At 31.8% G+C, this 26,601-nt stretch overlaps 1 protein-coding gene and 1 pseudogene across 38 annotated transcripts in view; one reads left to right on the top strand and one right to left on the bottom strand.

Moving 5' to 3' along the window:
- PTPRD (protein tyrosine phosphatase receptor type D) overlaps nt 1-26,601 on the top strand; it is a 1,934,582-nt gene that overhangs the window by 192,724 nt on the left and 1,715,257 nt on the right. The gene's annotated exons all lie outside the window — the stretch shown is intronic.
- LOC118600603 lies at nt 7,232-7,350 on the bottom strand (annotated as a pseudogene).

Raw genomic sequence — 26,601 nt, 5'->3', positions numbered from 1 at the left:
AAAAGAGTGAAAGAATAAGTTTTTATATGTAATTAAATATAATTTGTTATCAACATAAAATAAAATATAATTTTACATCTATAAGATTTTTTTAAAGTCTCATGATAAACACACACATACAAAAAATCTACAGGAGTTTCATATAAGATAAAAAAAAGTGAACCAAAGGCTATCATTACAGGAAATCATCAGTTCACAAAGAAAGGAAGAATAGGAGAAACAGGAAACTACAAAACAATCAGGAAATAATTGATAAATGGCATTAATAGGTCCTTACCAATTAACAATTACTCAAAATGTAAATGAATTAAATTTTCCAAATAAAAGTTAAAGAGTGGCTAAATGGTTAAGAACAACACTCAACTATATGCTGCCTATAAGAGTCTTACTTCAGTTTTCAGGACACATATAGGTTCAAAGTAAAGGAATGGATAAGATATTCCATGCACATAGAAAACAAAATAGAGCAGAGATAGCTGTACTTATATTAGACAAAATAGACCTTAAGCTAAAGTCTGTTAAAAAGAGACCAAAAAGCCATTATCTAATAATAAAGGAGTCAATTCATCATGAAGATATAATAATCATAAATATGCATGCACCAAAAATCAGAGCACCTAAATATATTAAGCAAACACCAATATAGTTGAAGAAATAGAAAACAACAAAATTATGGTAGACTTCAGTACCTCGCTTTCAACAATAGCTAGACCATCCACACAGAAAATCAAAAGGAAATGTTAGACTTGAACTATGCTATAGACTAAATAGACCTAAAAGATTCATTTAGAAATATATAGATCCAAACATATATAATACTTCATAGCAAAATGCATGTTTTTATATTCACATGGAAAATTCTTTAGATAGAATGTGTTAGGCCACAAAGCAGCTCAATAAATCTGAGAAAAATGAAATCATATCAAGTATCTTTTTTGACGATGATGGTATGAAACTAGAAATCAATAACAGGAGGAAAGATGGAAAATTCACAAATATATGGAAATAAAACAGCACACTCCTGAACAACCAATGGGTCAAAGATGAAATTTAAAAAAAATCTTAGAACAAATGAAAATGGAGAGATAATACACAAAACTAATGGGATGCAGCAAAAAAAAAAAAAAGTTCTAAGATGGACAATTTATAGCAATAAATACCTATCTAAAGAAAAAAAATCTCAAATAAACAGTCTTACACTTCAAGGAACTGGAAAAAGAAGGATGAACTAAGCCCAAAGTTAGCAGAAGGAAAGAATAACAAAATTAAGAGCAGGAATATATTAAATAGATGCCAGAAAAACAATAGAAAGTTCAACAAAACCAAGAACTATATTTTTGAACAGATAAACAAAATTGACAAACCTTTAGCTAGACTAAGAATAAGATAAAGAATAGTCAAATAAATTACAAATGAAGGAGGAGCCATTACAACTGATATCAGAGAAATACAAGTTATCCTAAAAGACTAGTGTTAACAATTATATTCCAAAATATTGGAAACTTAGAAGAAATGAATAAATTCCTAGAAACAAAAAACCTGCAAAGACTGAATCATGAAGAAATTGGAAATCTGCGCACACCAAAAATGAATAAGAAGACTGAATTAATGATCAAAGATGTCCCAACAAAAAAAGTCCAGGACCAGATGGTTTCTTAGTGAATTCTAGCAAACATTTAGAAGAATTAATGCCAAATCTCTCAAATTCTTACAAAAACCGAAGAACAGAAAATATTTCCAACCTCATTTTACAAGGCCAGCATTACCCTGATTTTAAAGTCAGATACAAATACTGCAAGAAAAGAAAACTACCGAACAGGCCAATATCCCTGGTGAATATAGATGCAAAAATTCTGAGCAAAATATTAGCAAGCATATTCAATAGCACATTAAAAGGATCATGTACCACGATCAAATGGGATTTACCCCTGGGATGCAAGGATAGTTCAACATTAATTAACAAATGTGACATACTACGATAATAGAATGAAATATAGAAATCATATGATTATTTCAATAGATGCAGTGGAAGCATTTGATAAAATTCAACATCTTTTCATGATTAAAAAAAAAGACTTAACAAATCGGGTATAGGAGGAATGTACTTCAAGATAATAAAGGTTATATAAAATAAGCCCACGAAAACATCATACTCAAGGTAAGAGATTAAGATCTTTTTCTCTAAGGTCAAGAACAACAGAAGACTGCCCACTATCACCACTTTTATTTAGCACAGTACTGGAAGTCCTAGCCAGAGGAATTAGGCAAAATAAAGACATAAAAATCATTCAAATTAGAAAGAAATGCAAATGTTTTGATATACAGATGATATGATATTGTATATAAAAAATCTTAAAGATTTTACCAAAAAATGTTAGAACTAATCAATGAATTAACTAAAGTTGCAAGATACAGAATCACCATATAGAAATCAGTTATGTCTCTATACACAAATAATGAAAAAATCTAAAAAGATATGAAAGCAATTCTATTCACAATACCATCAAAACAATGAAATTTTCAGGAATAAATTTAATTATGGAGATAAAAGAACTGTATACTGAAAAGTACAAGACTTTAATAAAAAATTATGAAGGCAAAAATAAATGGAAAGATCTGGTATTTATGGATTAGAAGACTTGATATTATTAATTTTCTCATACTTCCTGAAGCCATGTATAGAGTCACTGTAATACCTATGAGGATTCCAATAGCATTTTCCAGAGAAATAAATCCTATTTTTTTTTTTAATGAAACCACAAAACACCCTAAGCAGCCAAAGCAATCCTGAGAAAGAGCAAAGCTGGAGCATCACACTTCCTGATTTCAAAGTGTGCTACAAATCTATAGTAATCGAAATGGTATGGTGCTGGCATTAAAATAGACAAATAGACCAATGGAACAGAATAAAGAGCTGAGAAATAAACCCTCACAAATATTATCAACTAATATTTAATAAAAGAGCCTATAACACCCAATGTTGAAAGGGCAGTGTCTTCAATAAGTGGTGTTAGAAAAACTAGATTATCACATGCAGAAGAATGAAATTGGACCTCTGTCCTAAAAGACTTACAAGAATTAACTAGAGAGATTAAAAATTTAAATATAAGACTCCAAACTGAAAAACTACTAGAAGAAACTACAAAGGAAAATAATAATCATTGACATTGTTTTTGGCATTGTCTGTTTTGAATATAACAACAAAAGCACAGCCAATGGAAGGAGAAATCAAGAAGTGACAATATGCCAAACTAAAAATTTTTCATAAAGCAAAATAAACAATCAATGAAATGAAAAGACAAACTATGGAATGGAACAAAATATTTGTAATACATATTTGGATGAAGGTTTAGTGTCCAAAATATATAAAGAACTCATATAACTCAACCAAAAATCAGACAATCTAATTTTTAAAAGTGGGCAGAAGAACCGAATATATATATTTCCCCCCAAAAAATGATGTTTTAAAAAATAGCCAACAGGTACATGAAAGGGTGCTCAACATCACTGATTGTTAAAGAAACACGATTCAAAACCACAATGAGATATCACCTCATATCTGTTAGAATAGCTATTATCAAAATGTCTTGTGGAGAAAAGGGAACCATTGGTGCAGCCGCTATGAAAAACGGTATGGAAATTGCTCAAGAAAATAATAATAGGACTGCCATATGATCCAACAATTTTTCTTTTGAGTTTATATCCAAATCAGGATCTTGAAGACACATACACACACACACACACACACACACACACACACACACACACACACAATGGAATATTATTTAGCCATGAGAAAGAAGGAGATCCTGCCATTTATGTCAACATGGATAGATTTCAAGGGCATTATGTTACATGAAATTAGTCAGGCAGAGAAAGACATATTGCTGATGATATCGCTTATATCTGGAATCTAAAGAAGCTGCTCTCATAAATACAGAGTACAATTGTGATTATCAGAAGCTGGGGGTAAAGGGAGAGATGTTGGTCAAAGGATACAATAAAGGTTATGAGATGAATAAATTTGGGGAATCTAATGTTGCATAATTATTGCAGTTAACAGTACTCTATTACATACTTGAAAGTTGCTAAGAGAGTACATCTTAAAAGTTCTCACGACAAAAATGAAATGATAATTATGTGTGGTGATGAAGGTGTTAGTTAACCCTACTGTGAAAATAATTTTGCAATGTATAAGTGTATCAAATCAACACCTTTTACACCTTAAACTTACATAGTCCTACATGTCAATTGTATTTCAATAAAGCTAGAGAAACAAAGACAAAATACAGGTAGATATCTATACTTAAGAATATATGATAGGGAATGACGCACAGTAATCCCTCCTTATTCGTATTCAGCAAGTGAATCCCTGAAACCACAGAGCGTACCAAATCCTTTACGTACTATTTTTTTATGATAAAGTTTAATTTATAAATTAGACGAAATAAGAGCTTAGCAATAGTAACTAATAATAAAATAGAACAATTATGACAACGTAGTATAGTAAAAGTTATGTGAATGGCTTTGGGAGCCTTATTATGAAAAATAAAGGGTAGTTGAACACAGGCACTGAGAAACCATGACAGTCGATCTGGGAGACACTGCTAAGTGATTAATGAGAGGGTAGTGATACAGTTTAGATACCTTAGACAAAGGTATGATCCCACATCCAGAGCGGGATGGAGATGGACAGCCTATGTTTTTATCATGCTACTCAGAATGGCACACAATTTAAAACTTATGAATTGTTTATTTCTAAAATTTTTTGTTTCTTCTTTTCATGTGGCAGTTGATCATAGGTAACTGAAACTGCAGAAAGCGATACTGGATAAGGTGGACAACTGTAATTTATTTGAGCCCATCACATATTAGCCATAACTAGTTTCATAACCTCTACCTAACTACAATGTATTTCAAGAAATGCAGGGAGGCAAATGCAATATTTGTTGAGCATCACTTTCTCTTTCATAGTAGGTACTCGATAAAGAGTCTTGATGAAAACGTTGTGCAAATGAGTATATTGCATTGTAACAAAAGGCAGAGAGCCAATATTAATGAAGTCCTAGAGACTTAAAAGAAGGCTCATTAGTATGCAACAGATTAGAAACAAAAGAAAGGATAAAATACAAATTCAAAAGAGAGTACGACAAACTAATCTCAATATTTAGATAATTTCAACAAATAATTGCTTCATATTTTGAATGCTGTCTCTAAGTATTCTGAGAATACCCAAGATTTTCAAAGTCACTTGGTAGAGAATCTCAAAGGTTTTTGAGAGTCTATCATCTCACATAACTTCATGTACTCTTCTCCTTGAAGGAAAAGTAACAAAGCAGAATTATTCATTGGGGATTATGGTGATAAAATATTCACAGTTCCTATTAAAGTAATAATGTGCCAGTTTTTAAATTACTGAACTATTCTGTTTGTTATTTCTAAGGGAATCTTATTAGCAAAGATAGAACATGCTAACATGGTTTTTCTCTGGGATTCATCACATGTCTGGAGAGTATTTAAAAATATACTTTGGATATCTCACTTACAGTAAACAAGTTGAAATGATAATCAAGTAGTCTTGGGGTTATAAAATTCAGCAATGCACCAGCAATGCACATAATAAGGTAGATGGTAAAATGAAGTAAAAGGATCAGTTATGTTTTCAAAATGGGTTTAATAATGTATGCACAGAGTAACCCCCAAAATATTCTGGAAATAATTTTAGCACACGGCATCATTTTGGTCCAGCAACATGCTAATGCAAGTCTAGGAATCTACTTAGAATGAAAACTTAGTCACTTGCCCGTTGACTATCCCAGACTTAGCTTTGATTTGGTAATATCTCATCGAGCAAAAAAATTAGTAGTCTAATTTTTTTTCAAAGTTTTTGAGCTTCAGTTATTTATTCTGCCAATTTATATAAAGAAACCAATCGGTATAAACAACCCAGACCTGTAGATCTGTAGTTTCAAAAATTCAGAAAATAGTTTAACTAGTTCAATATTTCTTTAATTAATATAATTGCCCATGTTACTTTGACCCACTATTTCACAGCATTTTCAAATTATTGGGCACAGAGAGAATTTTCCGATTTTAAAATTTTGGTAAATGTTTATCTTTAGTAAAATCTCACAAGCCTTCAGTACTGATCTAAGTAGTCATATCTACCAAGAAAAAAAATATATCAGCTGATCGTAAAAGATGGATGCCCTTGTAATGAACCAAGGATAAGTTTCTTTTTTCTTTTTTCTTTTTTTCTTTTTCCTAATCAAGTGGGCCCTGAAACAAGGTATGTGGTACTAGCAGATGTCTGGAAAATAAAATCACAATTTATTACCACCTCTCACTTCTTTAAAATGAACAGGAAGGAGGGAGAGTGTTATGAAGCATGGCAAGATTAAGAGTTCAGGTTTTCTTAAACCAGGTGTTGATCTAGCCAGCTGTAGAGTCCTGATAAATCTGTGGTCTGGCTTGTCTGGTTAAGGGAGTGGCAATTATTCTGTGGGCAGGTTCCAGCAGGTGGAGCAGCATGAGTGTGGACCAGAGTGCTTGTCTTTTACATTAGTCTTTCTCTGAAAGAGCACCAGGGGGGCACCTTTTGTATAACTAACCTGTTGAGCCATGGCATTTATCAAGAGCAACCATATATTTATATACACAATCAACCTCTAGATAAAGCAATGTCACTAAAACCAATCACAATTTTAACTCTTACTATACTTGCCCACAAATTCAAACTTCTGTATTCTAATGCAATCACATCACCTTGTTTATGATTTAGAGCCCATAGCATCAACTAATTTAAGAGTCCTTCTGGTTACTAGAAAGAGAAATTCTCTTATAAAGAAATGTTTACTTAGAGGACATAAACCCCTCAAGCGTTAGTTATATTGAAATACATTGTAACCTGAAAATTAGATGTCAGGCCAAGTGCTGAAAACAAGAAAAGTTTCTGAAAACATAAATAGGTTTTTGGTAGAGACTAAATTCAAATCAGTTCACCAAATAAAATCTTATATTTGACTCTATGAAGTTGAGTGCTTTTACTGAGTTTAATCAGTTTAACCTCATTTTTATTTTTATTTATTTATTTTTTTAGGCAAGGCGACCCTTGGTTGACCTCACAGATTGCAAGGACCTTGTCAGCTTACAATCTCTTTATTATTTATTTATTTATTTATTTATTTGTTGGTTCATTCGTTCGTTCATTCATTCATTCATTCATTTTTTGCACCTACAGCACCTGGTCTTCCTAGGCGGTCTCCCATCCAAATACTAGCCAGGCCTGACCCCACTTAGCTTCTGAGATCAGACAGGATCGGGCTTGTTCAGGGTGGCATGGCCATACATGACCTCATTTTTAACTTAGTAGATGTGTACTATTTATATTGAATTTTTATAAAATTTATCAATTTTAAATGATAAAGGCAAACATTAGTATACTCTTGCTTCTACCTATGGGCCTATATCTAGCTACTTTTGTAATGAAATTTTATGTATGTAAACATTAATGGGAACTTCAGCTTAATGAACATTTATGAAATGATAAAGCTTACATTTACTCCTTTGTAGCCTGCCACTGCGTGCTCACCATGGGACAGGCACTGTGGTAGGTACTGGGCATATAATGAGACATGTAAAGATTTAGGATAGGCAGCAAAGCAGAAGGGAAAAGGAAAGTGGCACAGGGATGAAAAGTTAATGGTCGACAAAGTTGAACTCAAGGTCAAAAGTATAAACAGAAATAAAGCCTTCTTTTGCTAATGAGTGGTATCACTACAATTTAGATAAGGTATCATTATTTGAAAAGCCAAATTTCATGAAAATATTTAGGTAAAAATTTTCGAAAGTGAAAGGAATAATTAACAGAAACATGAGGACATGCAGCATGCTTTACACTCTTATCAATAGCTGTCAATAATGTAAACACCCAAAGGACTGAGGACAATGATTCAAATAGTTCAACCTATAATTACACATTGCTATGACTAATAAGCATACAAGATTATATATCTTATGAACAGAAAATGTATTCATTACATTTCAAAAAATTGTTCATATATTAGGATGCAAGGAAATCATCATAAAATTTCCAAAATACAAAAGATAAACTTTTAAATGTGTAACAAAGAGTAAATATCAGCTACTCATTTTTTGAAATTTTAAACATTTTTCTAAGCCATTATTTGTTCAAAAGAAATAAAAGAATTTATTATTCATTAATTCATTCACAAGCTAAGAAAAAGAAAATTAATGATACTTTTCTAAATCAAAGCCTCTAGGATGTAACCAAGGTTCAATACAAGGAAAATTATAACTTATGCATTTTCCATACCAACCAAAAAAGAATGAAAAGTAGTCAATTTCTACTAAAGAAACCAATAATTTAACTCAGGAAACAAAAAATAAGTGGGTAGGACAGACAATTTTCATAAAGCAGATTCAGTAATGCATTTCAAAATGAAAAAAAAAAAACCCTGAATAAGGTATTTAGATCAGTTTTTCCAACAGATAATAAATTAAAAAACAAAGCCACACGTAAAACTTAAATATTAAAAAGTAGGTGCTTTTACATTTATGAAAGAAATTTACATTTCACACACACACACACACACACACACACACACACACACACACACACTTATACAATGAGGTTCCAAGAATTGCCAAACTGTCTCAAATTGATTTTTACCATAAATGTTTTGCTCCTAATAATTTCTCAAAATACTTTCTCTTTCATTGATCTGATAGCTGTGAAGATTATTTTTCCCCTCAAAAAGTTGGTTCTCTTATAAATTACTCTCTTTAGCATAATGTTATATATTGTTAATATAGTTTCTTTTTCATCCAAATAACTAGCAGTCAGCTCAAACTAGCTTAACTAATAATGAAAAAGGAGAGCATACATCTGGGAAGGATGGGTTGCACATTTTGCTTTAGACAGAACTACGTCCAGGACTCAAATGCTTTGTCATCATTCTCTTGCTTCTTTCTTCATATTTTTCAGCTCTGCTTCTAATTTTGTATTGGCCCCATCCTCTCCTGACACCACTGGCTTGCAGCCTTCTCATCCTGCCCACCACTTTCTATGGTAATGTGGGTGATAAAATGGCTGCTAAACCATTACTGTCACATCCTTCGACTAAGAGAGAGTTGGGTCATATCTGTGACACAAGAGATAAAGTAGGTAACATAATAGGATCTGGAACCAAAATGGAATCAGGCATTTCACCAGCAACACTGAGAGGTAGAAGTAGCAGGCATAGAATTCTGCAAAGGACACCATATGTTCTCAAAATATTCAAAGGAAATGGTTTCTATCTTAAAATTATATTCTTAGCCAACTTTTGGATCAAGTAAAATGATCAATTTTCTATATGTTGTATTTGCAAAATATATCCAGTGCTCATCTTTCTCAGGAAGATGTAATGAGATGTCCTCCACTAAAAAGAAATAGCTAACCAAGAAAGAGGGGTAAGTGGATTCAGGAAATATCATAGGACAGAGAAGAAAATTCCAGGATAATGATAACAGGAAGTCTTAAGAGGACAGGTGTTCAGTAGAGCTAGGGAAATAACTAGTTCAGATTAGAGAAGGAGGATAAAGTGTTCCAATGGGATGTATCTAAGGGGACGGGGGTGTAGATAATCAAGGGAGTTTTAAGTGGTTATCAGAAAGCCTGTGGCCAATTTATTTTTAAAAAATAAGATTTAAAAAGGGCAAAGCAGGGAAGAAAAGGTTGTATAACAAAAGAAATAAAATTCTAATATGCAGTCTGTCTCAGCTGTATGAGATGTTTAGCCAATGCTAATAGCATAAGCAATGAATAGTCACCTGACCTTTTTACATCAGGATGCTTTACTGGCTGAATAGAGGCGATGGATATGTGGGTGAAAGTGTATAAGATATTTAAATATTTATCTTACATATTATGTATTAAATCTATAATATTTAACATTGAAAAAGTTTAAATATGAATATAAGCCTATCTCTCAGAAATATGGATATATGGATATAAATATGTGTGTCTATATATATATACATATATGTAAAAAACATTGAAAAGTATGGTCGCCAGAAAGCGTTAATTGGGTTACATAGTTGGATGGGGGGGACTGCTGTTTTTCATTATAAATTTGTTTTAAATGTCTGTATTCTATTTTGACAAAAGTAATTAAATTAATTACTATTAAAAAGAGGCATTTTTTTTCTGCTATTTCCACTAACCAGAAATACTACCAGCAAAGATCACATGTTCACCTCCTCTGAACACTCTGACAAGTGGGAGGGGTTACTGATTAGAGAGAAATTCATTATATGTTTGCATTTGTAATTGAAGGGAAGAAGATAGATCTTTTATTAAAAGATAGCGGTAAACTAATAAATGAGTCCTTTCAGACTAATTCAAAACAGAGGTGCATGTAGGTGGAGTATGTTTACTATTTAAGAAAATGTGCTGGCTTCTTAATATATTAAATAATTTAAACATAATATTTTTTTGAGGATTTCTAAAAACAGTTAGATAAGTAAACCCTATTCTGTCTACAGAAATTTTATAAGTAGACCTCAATGCAAATTTAATCTTGTTTTAATTATTGGTTTGATTAGTCCAATTTTAACATATTTAAAAATTCTACATAAATGTGTTTCAAGGCCAAACATCTGGAAGTTTAGTAGAGAACTATTTGATTTTTAAGTTGACATGAAACAATAAGCATTGTACTATGTCAGTGAATAGTTACACTAAAAATATAATAGCCTCAAGAAAGTAAAATATTTTGCAGTGTTAGAAGTTTCCATTAAAAATTAAATCAATACATTAACTCTCTTGAAATTTTTTAGTGAGGATGGTTATGTGGTTACTAGTGAACATGTATTGTGATTCTTCCTTTCACTGATTACTGTAATTTTTTGTAATGAGAAGAAAAATGTCAGAGGCTATAGAACATGTGAGAAATAATGAAAATAAAGAACATTCTGAAATATGTGACTTGACAGCACTCTGCTGGGAAGCAGCATGGTGTGGTGGTTGGAGTCACTCCTTCAAGTACTATCTTTTCCCATTTTGAGCTGTAGGACCTCAGTCAATGTACTTGATCTTTCTTTGCTTTAATCTCAACGTATGTAAAGCAAGGGGTATATTAATGCCTCACTGTGTGGCTATCAATATTTGATGAAATAATATATGTAAAATATTAAGACAATACTTATCACATAATTAAGCACTAGCTGACTAGTAGCTATCATTATTGCTCTTAATCCTATGCTTCCTTTTGATATGACTTTCTGCATGTAGTTTCTTAAATCTTAACAGAAATTTTTGTTGTTCATTTGAAAAAATTATGAAGCACTTAATGTGTGGGTGCTATTGGTGATCAATTGTCTATCTTTAGTGTCTTATCTGGAACCCTTTAATCCTGTGAAACGTTCCATTCATATAGACAGAGAATGGGATAAGGGAGGCAGCAGTCAGTTGTTTGTACTTAAAGGCAGTAAATTAAAGGGGCTGATGATCAGAATAATAGTGTTGCTACTATGTGTGTGTTTTAAAAAATCATCTAGAATCATTTTTACTAGTTTCCTTCTCATATATATCTTCAAACGTGGCTTTCAAAGACATTTTAGGTGCTTCTTACTAAATTGCAGTTCTTTATAGAAACAACAGCCAGATCTCACTTGCTTGCTTTGTTTTCTTTCTCTCTTTCCACTTAGCTCCCATAATTGCCACCACACCACAAGGACACACGATTCCAGGCTACTGGAATTGAAGCATATCTGTTATTTCATGTTTGAACTTTTAGAAAAATAGATGGAATGTGGTAATTGAATACAGAACAAAGGATAATGGGATCCTAAAACATTAAAACTGCTAAGAATTTTAGAAAGTATTTGCTAACACTCAAATATTTTCAAAGGAAAAATAGTCTGTACAAGTTTGAATAGCTAGTAAATGGAGAAAACAAGAAATGGTCTGTGGATCTTTTAAAACTAACTTTAGCATGACTTTTTACCATGTTCTATTTCAAAGTTGAGGCATAGTACTATGGCCTTAATTCTCTTGTTTATTTTTATCAAGTATAATTTAAAAATAAAACAAAACACATTCCCCACAACAAATACTAATTAAGCCACTAAAAAGAGTAAGATAACTCTACCTTTTTGTGTTTTACTCTTTAATCATACCCTCGGGTTACTTATTTTTTTAATGCTCAAGGAAATCACTAATTTTATTAGGTAACAATACTGATGAAAGTTCCTACTATGAATCAATAAATTTCTGTATCATGATGTGTCATATGTTCTTTCATTATTGTTCCAAAAAAGGTCTAAATTATGCCTAGGTTTGCTGTATAAATAGAAAATGATCATATGTCTGTATAAAGATTAGTCTAAGCTTAACTACAATGATCTTTTGGTTACTTACTATAAGTAAAACTAATATCTAGTGACCACAATCTAAGAGGGCAAACGTTCTCTGACACTACTCAGTTATAACACCCTCTGCTCTTTCCAGTGTATCTCCATCCTTCATGAAAACCATGTAACTTTAACAATGTTGCTCTCATAGAAGCACTGCTAATCGATCAGTTTAAACAAAATCTATTGGATTGAATTTATTTCTTAGAAAGTGGAGAGATCATGTTTGCTTTCAATAATGTGTTATTTCATTTTGGTAATTGCACTTAGAACAGAAATGAAGGGAAAACTGGTATATGTATGTGTGAGTATAAATATACATATATATATATATGTATGTGTGTATATATATATGTGTGTGTGTGTGTGTATACATATACACATACATAAAGTGTGTGTGTGTGTGTGTGTGTGTATAACTGTATCCAGAGGAGACAAGCTATCTCTAATTCTTCCATTAGATGTTTGTAAAAGATTTTTAACACTTGGTACCCATGAGCCAGGTGACTTTCTTTTGGCTTATACTTACTTTCATTTTTAGTAAATAGTAAAATGAGTCTTTAAGAGCCACATACATTAATAAAAACATCATATATAGAATAAAACTGATTTGTTTATATTAAATAAGAAGACTTACCAATATGTCAAAGCCCGTGCACTCACTAAGGCTATTTTTGCTTGCACTCAAACCACACATGTCTATGAAGCTGAAAATATATTTATCAACACTTGCTATAACCTCGGTTTATTACTAGGTACAGAGAAAATGCTACCAAATTGAATAATGATAATGATAATAATGGTTGTTATTAATTGATCACCAGTATAGTGCTGACATCGTATTATATATTACATATCTTATCTCTAATAATCAAAATATCCCTGAGAGCAGATATTCTTAACCTCATTTTTCAGATAAGTGAGCTAAAACAAGGTTTAGTATTATCCTCTAGGTTTCAATCAAGATTTGTCTGAATTTCAAACAGATACTCTTTCTACTCCATTATACTTTTCTTGACATAAAATAACACTTCTGAACACTCTAAAAGTTAGAGGAGAGGAAAATAAATGGAGTAGTAATGGAAAGCTTCTGGGGGGCAGTGAGAAAAACTGGTATACTCTGATCTCCCCACCTCATCTTCTCCTTTTGTTCCTATTGATTTATCTCATTACCTCTTCCTACTTTTCCATTGATTGCACTTTTATTTTCCCTCTGGCTTATTATTCTCCTGGTGGATTTCCAAAAGGTGGAACTTCTATCATTATTTCACTTCAGTAAAATATTTGTAGCCCTTATATCCATAAGGCTGCTTACCACCCCAGTGGCAGTGGCTGGCTCAAAGGAGACCACAGTAGATAAAGGTGTAGGCAAGTAGGTGGTCATGCCCTTTCTTCTTATTATTATGATATCTCCCATTGAAAGAAAGATCAAGATGATAATGTTGAGCCTTTAAGAGCTTTTCATGAGATAAATGTCAAGAATCTCTGTGTAGGGCTTTGGCTCAATTGAATTTTCTTTTTAATTTTTCTCTAAACTTTGCAGTTCAATTAAATGTTCCCATAATTACTCTGCATGATTCCAATTGTTGATAAGGAAGAGCTACTACATATTCTAAGCCTATTTCTGTCAAAAGGCCAGAATTTATAAGGCCTGTGCCTGTTCTCTGCTTGTCTTTTTTCTCTTTCTTGAATAAAATAAGCATACAGAAAAGTATACAAATAATAAGTCTGTAAGTCATTGAATTACAGCAAAGTGATATCTGTGTATTCACTACCTAGATCAAGAAATAGGTCTAAGAAGATATCCTCTTGGTCCACACTTAACAGAACACGTTTACTCTTTCCTTCGAAGGTCGATATGTTTAAAATTCACAAAATCAGTTTGTTAAAAGAAATTATAAGGCTTTTAATGCATTCATGTATGTAACACCAAAACATGTTGCAGGTGGGCAAGAGTAAATATGAACAAAATAGGACATGTCTGGATAATTGCTTAAGCTGAGTTACGAGCATATGCAGGTTTAGTACATCACTTACTCTACTTTTAATATACTTGAAAATTTTCATGATTATTATTATTAAAAACATCAAAAAATATAAAATATAACAATTTTATATGTTGTCTCAGCATACATCAATAACAATATCATGCAATGTTAAGTGCAGCGATTCACTAGTTTATGCTCAGCTCTCTACTTTGTTCATCTGAAGTTCCCTAACTAATACATTTTCTTCTACTCTCTTCCACTTGTGGAAGAGTATGCTCATTCCACCATTTCTGGCTGTCTTGGGGAACAATGTAGTGGAACTCCAAGTGAGTTGAAATAGTGCAAATGTCAAACTAGTGCTGCAACACCATCTAGAGGTCGAGATGATAACTGTAAACTTCTTCACTTTAATGAGTTAGTATAAGCTCTCAGATTCAAGTATACAAGAGCTGTGCATGTGAATGTGAAGAAAATAATCTCTTTGCTATTGTATTATCTCCAATTGAGTTTCCAGAAAGAGATTATAGTACAAAGGAGGAACCACCTGTATTTACAGATGGCATGGAAAGCATAAATCACAGAGTTATATATCTGCAGCACTACAGCATGTTTCTACCAAAGACGAGCCTCCCACATGTCAGACAAACCACCTACACAAGGACAACAGCAGTGTCAGTGTTTTTTTAGCACATTCCTGGTAATGAAATCCATGTTGAACTCAACACGAATGGCTTTTATTTTCTCTTGGCAGTCAACAGCCTACACCAATCTGCATTTGACTGTTTAGTTTATTCCCATGCCTGGGGAGGCATGGCTATGGGAATAGAGTAGAAGGTACTCTTGAGATTTATGAGAACATTGATATATTTTTACTCCTATTTTTATGCTCACTACAGATAGCATTCTTTTTTCATCCAAAAGAGAGAAATCATTGACGTAAAGGTGTGTAAGATGAAATGTCATACTCGTATTTAATTATGATTAATAGTATTTATATTAATTATTTAAAATTATGAAGTACATTATTAATGTAAAATCATTGGTTAGGCCCAATTATTTGTTTTTACCTTTCTATTCAGTAACTATATATTGAGCTCCTCCTATATGAAAACCAAGAGAGTTTCTTACCTCTAGAAGGCCATAATGTAGAGTGACTCATATAAGGTACATTTAAAGTACAATAGAAAATTAGAACGATAAAGTTTAGTCTTCTTAGGAAGGAATGGAAATGCTTCACGTATAAGGCATCATCTTGAAAAGTGCAAAACAATTGTCAAGCTAAAATGTAGACAGAGACATTCTCGACAGAGCAAAAAAGTATATATTAAGAAGATTTTAAAAGCATTGCTGAAGTAGGAAGTTTATGTATATGCTTGGAAAAGAAATAGTTGAGACTATGGCTTGAACAGTCTGGAATTAAGTTAGAAATAGCTTTATATTCTTCACTACATAGTTTGGGCTTAAATCTATAAACAGAGAGTGGATGACATAGATCTTTAAACTAACAGGTCGCAACAGTGTATATATGTGTTTCAAAAAAGGAGGTCTGATGAAATCATCAAATAATAATTAGAGAAGTGGAAGTCATGAGAAGTTAGGAGAGTACTTCAAAAGTCCAAAAGACAGATAATGAGGACTTCAGCCAATGTGGAATGCTGAGGTACAACTAATATTAGTTGGTGTGCAGTTAAATAGAATATGGGAAAAACAGAGGATTATTGAGAATGTCTTTGAAGTTCCCAATTAAATTAATGAGCAGACAGTAATATCATTATCCAACATAGGATTTCAGGGGAAGGAACATATTTGGGCAGGATTTTGACATGTTTACTTTCCATTACCATTGTACAAAGGTGGGTGGGAATGTCTAACAGACAATTAAAATACATATTTCTGAAATTCCAGGGAGCTAGAAAAAATATAGATATCATCTGTTGATATAGGTAGTAGATTAGTTTATTGTAGCAGAGCATGTTTAATGCGGAGTAATGTGAACCCAAGATGCTCTATTGAAGAAGAACACCAGCCTTCATTTGCTGCTGCCATGCCCTGCTTCCTTTGGCACTCTTGAAGTCCTCGGTGTTCTGTATCTTAATTGAGTATTTATTTGCCACTGTTCTGTTTGTAACTTTGTGTGTCACTGGAAGAAGTCTGATTCTTGAGGTTAATCGAAAATCTAGTTGAGTAAAATGTTTGGGGTTCTCTGGAAATTGTATTTATTTTCCTTAGAAATTCTTTGAGTAAGGTAGTATGGTATAGTGGTCAAGAGCAAAGACCCTGAGGCCAGACTGTTTGATTTTGAATCCTGGGTATTCCATCAAATCTATGAGACCCTGGGTGACATGTTTAATTTTGCCATGCCTTAGTTTTATCACCTATCAAATAGATAGAATAATAGTACTTATTCATTGGGGCGTTTATACATATTAAGCAAGTTAATATTCATATAACACTTAGAATATTATCTGGAACAAATTAAATGTAATTAAATAAGGATGTTTGCTAAGTAAATATTGATTACTTTATTGAATAGTTTCCCATGCCCTCTGTCAACATGTATGAAAGGAAAGAAATCAAATCTGATGTCTTCATTGCAAAAATATAACAGATCACTTTTTTTTATTAGTTTATTTTGACAATTGTTGTCTTTTTGAATCCTGAAATTATGAGTGATTCCAAAAAAATCTAAAAATGATGTAGATTTTTCCATTTTCATCTTAACTGTAAGATAGCTTGACTTTTCAAATTGTTAAGTGTTTGTTTGTGTTTAATCCATAGGAAAGGTCATAAGAAAAACATTGACAGTTGGAGACATCCATACAAAGAGTCACAGTATGTCCCCCAGTAAAGCTTTAAGAATTTAACATCCCATGTGACAATCATTCCAGTAGCAGTGAAAAATGTCACTTTTCAGTTTGTCCTAAAATAATGGTAACAGTGTAAATAAGAAGGGGAATGTGTAAGAAAATTGAATGATCATTCACATAATGTTTGCATGGTTACTTGTTCTGACTTTTAAGTCACTTTAACGAAATTGGAAAGTCACACCTATCTGTTGCTTATAACACCTTGATACTCAAAGAGTGGTCCCTATTCCAATACCCTGTCATCACTAGGCTTCATCCTAGACCCTCTGAAATACAATCTGCATTTTACTAAGATTGCCAAGTGATTTTGTAAATATTAGAATTTGAGAATAATGGAATGAGGACACCTGGAAATCAATAATAGATTGACAGTTAATAGGGCTGTTGGAGAATAAACCAAAAACAAAGAACCTTCTCTCTACCTCTACTTCATTGAATTTCTGAAATAAACCTACTTTATAAGTATAAAATTACACTTATTTTTATTCCACAAATATTTATTAATAATCTATTCTGTGCTAGTCACTTTTATGGATTCTAAAGATACAGTGGTGAACAAAATCAGTAAAGTTCTTTATACTCAAGCCATTAATATTTTAATACCTTCCAAGAGAGTGGGAGGAAATTCTCATTTAAGTGTAAGAATTTTAAAAGTTAGGAATATATAGACATGCAGAATTTTCCCTGAAAAACTTTTACATAGTTACATTTCCCAGATTCATTTGCTGCTTAGGTCATGATCATATTCTTGGACCAGAATGCCTGGGTTCAAATCCTGTCTCCCTAACGTAAGGAAAAATATTCAATCTCTTTGTTCCTCAGTTTCTTCATCTGAAAAATGGGGGAACTGTTAGTGTCTACATCAGGATATTGATTTGAGGATCAGTAGGATTAATATATACACAGTATACAAGATAGTGCCTGGCATTTGGGAAGCACTATGTAAGAGTGAGAGAGTATTACTGTTGTTGTTAGAGAAATATTATTAGTGGCATCTTTTCTCATCTCTGAATATGAGTTTAAATTTTGTAATATATGAAAAGTCTGTGGTAAACCAGTTAATAGATTTTGAATTGGTCAATTTTGACTAGATGTTAATGGACTGAAAACCTGGACAAGAAGATACTGAGTTTTGAACCGTTATTTGTTTCATGCATTTTGCATAATTAGAGATAATATGTTTGTGTGTGTGTGTGTGTGTGCTCTACACAGAGAATGTGTGCATGCCCATTTAATTTACTTTGAGCCTTGATCCTGTGTCTAAGCTCTTACTCTTTAAATCTTCCCTATGAGTAAAGTTTGTTAATAAGTGAGCAGGAAGTTAATTCTTGCTTAAATTGGTTTGTTTTTTAATCTTTCCATGGATTTTAGTGAAATCTCTCCAAATGATGACATATTTTAAATGATATAATAAAACTTAACAAAACTGGTGAAACCATCTAAGTAATAACATAGTTATTCTATTCATAAGTATTTTTTTGTGCATGTACAAGTGCAAATAGGATGTCTATCAGTTAATTTATATTTATTATTTTTCACACATTTGAAATGTCTATTCCTAATGCAGCCTTTGCTTGGAATCAAAGAATAATATAAACCAGATATGTAGTATATACAATTGTATACAAGTTCACCATAATCAAGGCTTGGCCAACCGACCCTCACATCTCTTGCTTCACTTTCACTTGGATACTGTGCTACTCAAAGCACAGCATTTCATATCTTACTCCCCATGCATCGTCTATAGTAGTGGTTCTCATAAGTGTAGCTTAAGGATGAAAGCTTTTCAGTGGATCTTCGATGTAAAACTGTTTTTGTAATAGTAGAGAACAATGTGCTTTTTTACTCTCTTTCTCTTATGAGTGTACAGTGAAATTTTCAAGAGGCTACATGTCACAATAGATTGAAAGCAGATATGAGAATTCACCTGAATACCATTAAGGCAGACATCATAGAGTTTTTTTAAATGTAAACTAATGCTACTCTTCTCACTTGCTTGTATTAAAAATAGTTTTTCAGTGAGAAAATATTGTATATTAGAATTTAATAAGATAATTTAATGAGTTAATAAAAATAAATGTTTTATGCTCTTCATTTTAAATTATTTACAGTAGATATCATTAGACAAACATGTAAGCAAAAGCTTTTGGGGGTCCTCAGTAACTTTTATGAATATAAAGCATTCCTAAAATGAAAATATTTGAAAACTTCTGGTTTACATTATTTCCTTGGCATGAGTGGGACACAGGTGAAGGTTGTGCTTGGCAAGTAATCATTTCTTTCCCATGCTCTCTGACAATTCTATACTCTTCCTAAGATTTTGCCTTGTAGGGCGGAAGGGAAGGAAGGTGACCAAGTGAGCCAAAGAAAATATGAGATGCTAAAGTCTCCTTTCAGGGTAATCAGGCACCGACAGTATGGCACACAATAACATGACATTATTTCCTGATTTAGTAAAATAAATAGAATAACATAACTAATTGAGAGTGATCGTGACTGATTATGTGAAGTACTTGAGGGAGCCTCTTTGAGTTTTAATGAGTCCGAGTCCATTGAATTTTATGGCAAAGAATCTGAAGCCAGTGTTGATAGGACTTGTCCAGTCAGTTGCCTCTTATTAACCAAAGCAAGAATCAGAAATCAAGTTTTTGGTCTCTAGTTTTATTGTACTACCATGTATCTCACAAAAGTGAATATTTATCCAAGTTATCAATTAGGATAAATTATGACTATAATTATATAGAACTCTATGCATAATGCTACTATTCTGAATAAATGACTAGAATATAAACTAATAAATCTAGAAAGGGACATTGAAAAAAATTAAAATGCTGCTATTTTTCAAAAGATTAGATATAGAGGTTTAACTTTAACTTTTAAAATAGCATATGCAATTCTCCCTGTAATTTTGGCAAATTATTCCAATAACCTATAACACCCTTCATTTAGAGATTCTAAGGGGCTTATAATTATATCTTAACTTTTTAAACCATATCATTATCCATTCAGTTAATAGAGTGCATTGATAAAAATCACAGTATCCCCTAGTGTACACTAAAATTGTGAAGCAGAATAATATATGCAAATTACTTATAGAGTTAATATATGTTAACTATTTTAATTACATTGCAGAACTTAGTTCACTGCAACACACACAATTATTTTTAATTATAAAAACAGATATTTTGGAGATTCATGTTCAATCCATTACACTGCAGTTAATACTGCTTTTCTTCATTGCTTCTAGAAATAAATTCAAGAAAACATATTAATAATTCGTGCCAGAATTATTTCCTTACTGAAAGCTTATGTATATTTTAATGTTAACATTCTCCAAGATTAAAAGCTACTGAATGTTTTCTGGGTCTTATTTAAAATACATGCTTATTACTAAGAGATGGTAAGGAAATTAAAACAAACAGCTTAAAGGTATAATATTTACCTCTGGGGAGAGAATGGGGGGATAAGTAGGAGGGCAGTAACTGTTTTTTAATTATGAGTTTTTCTTTATTACTTGATTTTTAGTCAATATGTATTACTTAGATTAAAAAATTAAATGTAAGAAAATGCACACATACATACAATTTACCCATAATCTTTCTGACACTTCATATTTCTGTTATTTCGATTTACGTAGAAAGAATGGCTGAACAATGAATGTTTAAATGTTAAAGACAGCTCTAATAATAAATAAGCCTAAGAAATTTCCAAGTTCTAGAAAAAGCTACTCTTTTTATTAGTATTATTTTTCCATATCATTATATTAAATACTAGATTGATATTATATACAACATAAGGGCAACAAAGTCACATCTTTGCCAAACACATTTCAATAATAATAAGAGTATGATGTGATTTTCCGCGGCACAGTGTAACTTTACAAGTGGTCTATGCCTCCGATTAGTGCAGTGGTCCCCAACTTCTTTGGCATCAGGGACCTGTGCTCCTCTGAGAATCTAATGCCTGATGATCTGAGGTGGAGCTGAGGTGACAGGGCTAACACTGGGAAGCAGCTGCAAATACAGATCATATTTTGCTTGCTCAACCACCACTCACATCCTGCTGTGTAGCCAGCCTGGCTCCTAACAGGCCAGGACCTGTACCAGGTCCACAGCCCAGGAATTGGAGACCCTCGTCCCAGTGTCCACTAACACCAATCCTGAAAGTTATAAGCCCTAATACAATACTTAACAAAAAACAATATATTGCATGATAGAAAAATTCACTGCCCAATGAAGCTCAAAAATATATAATTCTGGTAGACTACTTTATTTAGTAACATTATCCTACTATTAAACAGGTAGTTCTATTGTGCATAGACTGCAATTAAGTTAATAGATAAAATTTTAGATTAAAGAATGTCTGTTTATGTCTGTTTAGTGTACACTGTACTGATGGTGGAATATAATAATCAAGTTAAATACAGGACATTTTTATAATTTTTATATTTAAAATTAAAATTTTTTAGAAAGATTCTTATACTGAACACAATGCTAATACACACAAAATTTTCAGTTAACGCACAGAAATTGTAGCTGTTAACTAGGAAGGTTTATACATAAAAGAGTGCCAAACTAAAGTAAATGTGCACTTTAATTGGAAGTAAAAATACTTTAAGATTGCTTCTGTGATCAGTAAAATTATAATATCCTACAAGAAGGAGATTGTAAAAAATAATTAATAAAACTATCACATCACACATCATTTATTTGCTGTCTTTATTCCAAAGAGTTTTACCCTCCATTCTATGCATGCTACTTTGCATGATTAAAATTGATTTTTCTGTTTGGAGAAATTCTGGACAAAAATATAATCTTTTGATGAAGGTGGACATTCATCCATCATACAGGATCTAATTATCTCACCATTCTCCTCTGTCCTCTTCACTATACATTGCTTTCTCGGATTTTATACATTAACTTTCTAATGAGGTTTTCTCATCCAGTTCTCCACTGTAGTTGGGGCTTTGATTATAGAGCATCCAGAAATGTATCATTATTGTTATTGTGTCAACTTAGGCGATATTACTACATTAGTGGTTTGAGTATGGAAATATCTTTCTGAACTCTTTTTGCACTATTATCTTTTTTTTTTCTTTAATATAATTAGGCACCGAATACAAACCTCTGATTAATGAGAATGCCCCCAGTGGTCTCATGGCTTCTTCTAGATTACAAGTTATTTTGTTGTCAAGGAACTTCCTTTTTATCTTTGCATATACTCAATGCCTTTATCAAGGCTTTGTGCATAGTAGGTATTTTTTTAATTATTTAAAACAATCTCCTTTTACCAAGTGACCTAAAATGATGTAGTGATTACTATATAAAATAATGCCATGATTATTTATAATCAATATACATGAAACACTATGTGCCAAGCACTTTGCATTTATATTAGCTGATTTAATCCTTACAACAACTCCCTGATGTAGATATTAATCTTATCCCATTTTACAGGAACTGAGTAAAGAGGGTAAATAATACTCAGAGCCATATAACAAGTAAGAGCAAGTTTTTGAAATCAAGCCATTAGGCACTAGATTAATATATATATATATATATATATATATATATATATATATATTACTACTACCATTTTTTTGTTAAGGCACCAATCCCTTTGAAAATACTTACTTCTAGTAGAGAGTTATTAAAAACTTAGTTTTGTGATGTCTGAATCAAATCAAACACTCACAGAAAATCAAACTCCCTCAAAGCAGTATTCTCAAAAGTGATTGGTGTATAGTATAAGGATACATAAGATGAACCACTGGAGGTTGGGAGAAAAATATTAACATTTCTGCTTTTATTATATTTTTAGATCATTCTTTCCTAATTTTTTGTAAAAATTGCAAAACCTAATATAGTACATAATCTATTTATTGATTTATAAATAAGTAAATACATAAGTATTGGTAGTGCCTGATACTTCTAAAAGATTTTTATGAGCATATGAGCTATAACATTTGGAAATAATCATCTTATAGAAACTACCCAGAATTTAGAGAAAAATGAGATTTAGGGTAATAAAGCATATGTCATTCTCTGCTAGAATATGTAAGAATAGTTTGTGTGCGTTTTTTTTTTTTTTCTCAGCCTTCTTTCCTCATCTATATAATGAGACTACTAAGTACCATTATACTTTTTTTTTGTGTGATGACTAAATAAATCAAATATGTGAATTTTTTTAAAGCATACATCTACAGAACTTCTGAGTACTTAATTATTACCCATTAACACTTTGAAATAGCATTGTGAATGTCTGGGACAAACCTAGGTGAGAGAAATTTTTGTGCAGAGGACCTTCTGGGCCCCTTTATGGTTAAGTCATCTGGCTGATCTTTAGCATGGCTGGCATGAAACAGATACTGTCTAGGAGACAAATAATCTCCTAGAGGCACCGTCTCCACCAGGTTGCTTCCTGCTGCTGGTGTTTCTGAAGTGCATTAATAGGCTTTTAGGAAGATGCATTTGCCTCTGGACAGGAAGATTTGAGTTTGGTTCAGACAAACAAACAAACAAACAAACAAATGAAAATGAATAAAAAAGCAGTTTTTTCTTTAAAGGTCTGCCTTTGAAAATAAAAAAGAAATTAATTGAATTAATAATTTGAGATGTGACTAAATCCAAGTAATAGATAATATTTTTCATGAAAATGTCATAAAATTCCCAGTACACATCTTACTGTATTTGCTAATACCACTGTAGATTTAGGTTAGTAAGTATAATCAGTAAATTTCTGATAGAAATAGTAACTCATATTTTAATATCTCAATTCTGCATATTATTTAAGAAAATATATTAGTCTCTTCCATTTTCTATACTTCCTGTTTTTAAATATAAAACATTTATAAAATATAGCAGTTCACATTAGCATGTCTTTGAACCTGAAAAATCTGAGGATTTGGATATTTCTCAAATTTATTTGACTAAGAAAACATTTTGGATTTCATTTGTTTGCTAATATAGCAAGAAACTAAATTTACTAAATGGGATAGAAAATACCAGGATACAGATTTCTTGTTCATAAGGTCTTCAATAACTGAAATCAGTTGATTAGAAAATGGCAAAGTAGAAATGAGAATTTTGCAGATTTCTATTTTGCCAAAAGGAATTAGCTATTTTGCCAAAAGAAAATTTATGACAATATAAATTTAAAAAATTATATAATTATAAGATACTTGTTTTCTTTATTATTTTACTAAGTGAAATAATATATTCATAAGCATTTCAAGAGAAAATGTACATTGATTTAGTGAATGGATTTTTTCATTGGTTTTACCATGTGCCTATCATGTAACAATGAGACACACATTAAGGTCAGAGGAAGGTACCATGACCACAGCCAAAATCATGACATCTAGTAAACACATGAAGCTCACACAGCACACATCATTTCCTTATCTTCTCTACCAGAATTATTTGATGTACTTCTCACACCCCTCAGTGAAAAATTACATGAAGATAGAACTGACAAAGGAAAGAAGACATACTGTCACACTATATGTGGCCTCATATTTTATCATCTTCATATGATTCCTTCAAGCAATGTGACAGACAACATATCTCAAACCACCTCCCAATACAAACTGGAACAAAGCAATTACTTAATAAAATAAAATAAATGTTCTTATAAATTCATAGCTGAGAGCCAAAGAATTTAAGGAAAATCTCTGATAGAATCCTAAGAAGAATCGATGCGGCTATTCCATTCACATTTGTCAACCTCAGGAACCTAAGGACTCGAGTTCTAAAGGTTTGAAAGAGGGCAAGAGACAATATCTACGGAATCTGAAGAATTCTACCCTAAACTAGATTAACATTCATGTATACTCAAACAAAAATGTACATGTTCATACATTAGCATTTTACTAGTCAAAATTGGAGACATTCTAAATTTGTATCAACTTAAATGTCTAAAAATATTTATATATACATATATTGATATCCATAAACAAATATATATGAGTAGGTGAATTCCCTAAATATAAGGCTGAGCAAATTGCAAAATTATTCTTAAAGAATAGTACTATTTATATATTATAACAGCTAAATGATATTATTTCTCATTTAGAAATATTTGTATATATAGGAAGAGCATGGAGATTATAATAATGAGATGGCTAGTAACCTCAGGGGGTACAAGGATAATGTAGTTTCAGAACATAATACAGCATGTTTTCATTTTATTAATAAGGTTATATTTTTTAAATGGATTGTAAGTATATTGAAGTTCACTTTATTATTCTTTATGTCTTTGTTATGTTTTAGATATTTAATAATAAGTAAATACATTATTCATTTCATCTTTGAAAAAGTCTTGGAGGATTCCTAATAGTCCATTTAATTTTAATAGGTAAGGGTAACTTTCCAATGTAACATAGAAAAAATTTACCAAAACATATTTTCTTGCAAATGATTACATTTTTTTCTTTTTTGGACTTGAATTTTAAAAAAAACTGAATTGAGAATTCAATAAATAATATTATATCATAAGGCTATCAGAAACTTTAATTTTAAAGAGCTTGCTTTCATTTTGTGAGAGGTAAAGTCTTGAATTTAAAGAGTGTAAGGTTATTTGGACTTTCTATTCTTATTTTTATTTTTTGAGAGGCTCTATATTATTGACTTTAGAATGCTTCTTGTGGAAGTCTTCACTTATCCCCAATGTTCCCCAAATCCTCCCTTCCATGATGCTGAGATTGAAGGGAGCCATGAGAGTTTGTTGTATTGTCCAGGATAAAAGATAGTGAAATTAAAACAGTAATTATTATAATGGTATAAACAAAATGTTTGTTCAATTAATATTGACTGAAAATATTGTTAGAAAGTGAAGTAAACAAGTTGTAGGATGTTCGAATGCCTACGAAGGAAAAGCATAAAGTTTTGTCATTGTGGCTCCATCAGTGTCATTGAACTATTACTGCAAGTTTTTTTGTTTTGTTTTGTTTTGTTTTGTTTTCCGCAGAGACTCTTTTGGTGTAAAATTTAGGACTACCTCAACAACATTGATATGGGCACAACTTCACCTCTAAAATTCTTATTTTAAAGCATAGATTTTTAAGGGAGATTTTTAAAGGGAAAGTTCCAAATCTAAAGTTATAATATAGCTCAGTATATTGGAAATGAATTTTTCAAAAGTGATTATATTAGTTGGGGTTCAGGTAAATTAGATATTAAATTGGGTGGAAATTGGGTTTTCTGATCATTTTAAAGATCTTGTTAAAGGAAAATTACCATATGTACCTTCCATCTCGTACACACTCTGTGTGGCTTATCAACTTTGAGAGGATTTTACTCAACGATAAACTCTGTTGAATATGTTAGTCT

Source organism: Rousettus aegyptiacus, unplaced genomic scaffold (assembly GCF_014176215.1).
Source record: "Rousettus aegyptiacus isolate mRouAeg1 unplaced genomic scaffold, mRouAeg1.p scaffold_m13_p_3, whole genome shotgun sequence".
NCBI classification, from domain to species: domain Eukaryota; kingdom Metazoa; phylum Chordata; class Mammalia; order Chiroptera; family Pteropodidae; genus Rousettus; species Rousettus aegyptiacus.
Note: the sequence above shows the minus strand (reverse complement) of the source record. Positions and strands in the feature narration are given on the sequence as shown.